Here is a 3,867-nt window from a genome sequence, read left to right as displayed (position 1 = left end):
TGGCGCTTGAGGGGCACGGGTGCCATCCCTAAGGTCTCGAATGCTTCCACTCATCAGCCTAGCACCTGAGAGGCACTTCTTTTCTTGCATTACAAGCTGAAAGCGTGGATCGGTCTTGAGTCTTGAAGTTGCCGGACGGTCATCTTCTGCGGCATCCTTCCCGGCTGTGTGAGCAGCTCTTCTCTCTAGCCGTCCGTTTTCACGGACTGAGATTGCTTCCCTGCATCCTTAGGCTCTTAGGTCTTGAGGCCAGGCTTCTTGCTTGTACATCCGCTCAGTTTTGAGAGTATCTTCTTGTCACGGGCCGTGAGGTTCTACTCCTTTTTCTGGGGTTGCCCCAGAGCCTCCTCATGTCACCGTTATGGTCCCACAGGTCGTCTTGCCTGACAGCGTCTTCTATCTGGGTGTCATTCTTCTTGCCGAGAGTTTTCTCTCCTCTTTGAGGTGCATTTTTCTGTAGGGTTCCATGTAGTGTCAGTCTGTGCGTGTGTGTGTTTGGCTTGGGGCTGCCCTGCCCTGCCCTGGGGGGTGTAGAGTCAGGGGGAGGTGGAATAGCCATAAGAGTCTATGGTTAATACGTTGATATGCGTAGACTGTTGAGGCAACGGTTGTACAGTCATCTCAGACTAGTAGCCGTTGGCAGGCTGTGTGGACAGCTCTTTCGATAATGTTTTATGGGCATGAGCTGAGCCATGTGGGAGGTGCTGTTCAGGGGTAGTGAAGGAAATTGAATCTCAAAGGCAATAAGGCTTGTATGTGTACGGCTTAATGTTTGATTTATAAAATTTGTTTAATGGCAGGAAGTATAGCTGGATTCTAGATGGTGTTCTTACATGGACAGAAGTCCTCTGCAATTGTTAGGCTATCGCTCTGCATCCGGGTGACTCATTCAATATCGTTTTTGCAGATGCAGAGGGACGAGCGGCGCACTAGAAGCAGGAGGGTTGGTGCGTGGTATTAGAGGGAAGATGTGACTGGTGGCTATATGACTACATTATGGTATTTCTGTTTTTTAATTTGAAGGGGCAAAGGGAGGAGCAATATGGGATATGGGCACCGGAGCTGACTCGGCCAAGGTGAGTGGTGATTGGCGGGCTGAAGTAGCGGTTATTTTTCAGGTGGTGTATTGCTGGTGAAGTTGTAAGCAACCCTTGTTGTTTGTGTTTTACAGGTGGTGCGCAAGCTTCAGTGTGGCAAGCCAAAATGATGGAGGCTGGACAGCTGAGTGGCGGAGGTCAATGAGAGGGTGATAGGAATCATTGTGGGCAGGCTGCAGTTTTGGGCGGTATCTCAGCATGTGCTTTTTCGCTTGGGTTTTTGCAGGCGCCGCACGCAGGCTCGAAGGGGCGATGCTGCCGCGTGCTGACGAAGGGGTCTGAGAAGGTGAGGCGGTTGTGGGCCGGGTTGGCGTCTAATAGCGAAGTATTACATGGCAACGCAGTGAAGTGTTTCTCTGTGATCTTGCAGGCGCTGTGCGGGCCGCCTTTGGAATTGGATGAGCGTTTGAGGTGAGCTGGGTAGCAGAGAGGAGGAGCATGGGACTGGTGATTTCTCACAAATGCAATGTTAACCTTGTGTGTCTTTGGTACCTTAGGTGCCACAAGTAATGGTGGCTGCAGCGTCCCACTCTGGAATTGGCATGGAGCAGGCAAGTTCAATGCCACGGTTCTTGTGAGGATGAGGGTGTTGTGGAAGAGAGCGGTGTCTGCTGTCATGATGCTTACTGCTGGTATGCTGTTTTGTATTTTTTTTTTTTCCAGATACTGAAGGGGAACCCGGTGACTGCAGGAAAATATCAGCTAGCCAATGTGTTTTTTGTCAAGGATGGATTCAGACCCCTGGTCCTCTGAAAGCTAAGTTGAGGGATGATGGCTGGGGAGGGGGCAAGGAGACAAGGCTGCCAACTGCAGGAAGGTGCATTTAAAGTTACTTAGGGCAAAGGGGGCTGTCCCAGGACCGTCCCCCTTGGGCAGATAAAGGGAGCAGGTTACTTATCAGCGTGATGCTCGTGTGTGCTGGGCAGGGCAGTTCCAGCCTGCGTCTGTTGTTGTGTAGTTTGTGTGGTCTGTCTTCTGCGTCTTAGGCCTTCTGCAGGTCTTGATGTCCTCTTTGTGCTCGAGGAGCACAGCGCACGCCTCCGGCGCCATCCCTAGGATCTTGAATGCCTGTACTCATTGGTGTAGCGCCAATCGGGCGCTTTTTCCTTGTGTTACAAGCTGAAAGCGTGGATCGGTCTTGTGTCTCGAAGTTTCCGGACGGTCATCTTTTGTGGCATCCTTCCCGGCTGTGTGAGCAGCTCTGCTCTATAGCCATATGTTTTCGTGGACTGGGATTGTTTCCCTGCATCTTTACGTTCTCAGGTCTTGAGGCCAGGCTTCTTGTGTGTACATCCTCTCAGTTTTCAGAGCAACTCCTTGTCACGGGTCATGATGCTCTACTCTCTCTGGGGTTGCCCCAGAGCCTCCTCACGTCACCGTCACAGTCCCGCAGGTCGTCTTGCCTGATGATGTCTTCCGTCTGGGTCTCATTCTTCTTGCTGAGTTTTTTCTCTCATCTTTGAGGCATGCAGTTTAGTGTTGTGTAGTGTTGGTCTGTGCACGTATGTGGCTTGGAGCTGTCCTGCCTGGGGTTGTAGAGTCGGGTATAGGTGGAATAGCCATAAGAGTCTGTGGTTAATATGCTGATGTGCCTAGACCGTTGAGACAACGGCTGTACAGTCATCTAGGACTCAGTAGCTGTTGGCAGGCTCTGTGGACAGCTCTTTTGATGATGTTATATGGGGATGAGCTGAGCCACGTGGGAATGGCTGTTCAGGGGTAGTGAAGCAGATTGAGTCTCAAAGGTGTTAAGGCTTATATGTGTAGGGGTAAATGTTTGACTTCCAAATTTTGTTTAATGAGAGTACGTATAGTCGGATTCTAGATAGTATTCCTACGTTGAAACGAGTCCTCTGCAATTGTTAAGCTATAGCTCTGCATCTGGGTGAATCATTCAATATTGTTTTTGCAGATGCAGAAGGACGAGCTGTGCAGGGTGATGGTCGAGAGGCGAGTGGAGCACTAGAAAAAGGTGGGTTGGTGGGTGGTATTAGAGGGAAGATGTGACTGGTGGCTATATGACTACATTATGGTATTTCTATTTTTCTTTTAATTTGAAGGCGTAAAGGGAGGAGCAATGTGTGATATGGGCACTGGAGCTGACTCGGGCAGGTGAGCGGTGATTGGCGGGCTTAAGTAGCGGTTACGTTTCAGGTGGTGTATTGCTGGTGAAGTTCTAAGCAACCCTCGCGGTTTGTGTTTTACAGGCGGTGCACAAACCTTAAGTGGCAACCGAAGCTGACGGAGGCTGGGTGGGTGAGCTGTCAAGGTAAAGGAGTGAGAGACACGAATCGGTGTGGGCAGGCTGCAGTTTTGGGCGGTATCTCAGCATGTGCCTTTTTGCTTCGGTTTCTGCAGGTGCCGTACGCAGGCTCGGAGGGGCGATGCTGCCGCGTGCTGACGAGGGGTCCGAGAAGGTGAGGCGGCTGTGGGCCGGGTTGGCGTCTAACAGCGAAGTATTGCATGGCAACGCAGTGAAGTGTTTCTCTGTGATCTTGCAGGCGCTGTGCGGGCCGCCTTTGGAATTGGATGAGCGTTTGAGGTGAGCTGGGTAGCAGAGAGGAGGAGCATGGGACTGGTGATTTCTCACAAATGCAATGTTAACCTTGTGTGTCTTTGGTATCTTAGGTGCCACAAGTAATGGTGTTCGACTCTGGAATTGGCGTGGAGCAGGCAAGTGTAATGCCACGGCTCTTGTGAGAATGAGGGTGTTGTGGAAGAGTGCGGTGTCTACTGTCACGATGCTTACTGCTGGTGTGTGTGTTGTTTT

Source organism: Calonectris borealis, unplaced genomic scaffold (assembly GCF_964195595.1).
Source record: "Calonectris borealis unplaced genomic scaffold, bCalBor7.hap1.2 HAP1_SCAFFOLD_189, whole genome shotgun sequence".
Taxonomy (NCBI): domain Eukaryota; kingdom Metazoa; phylum Chordata; class Aves; order Procellariiformes; family Procellariidae; genus Calonectris; species Calonectris borealis.
This window is presented reverse-complemented; position numbering follows the sequence as displayed.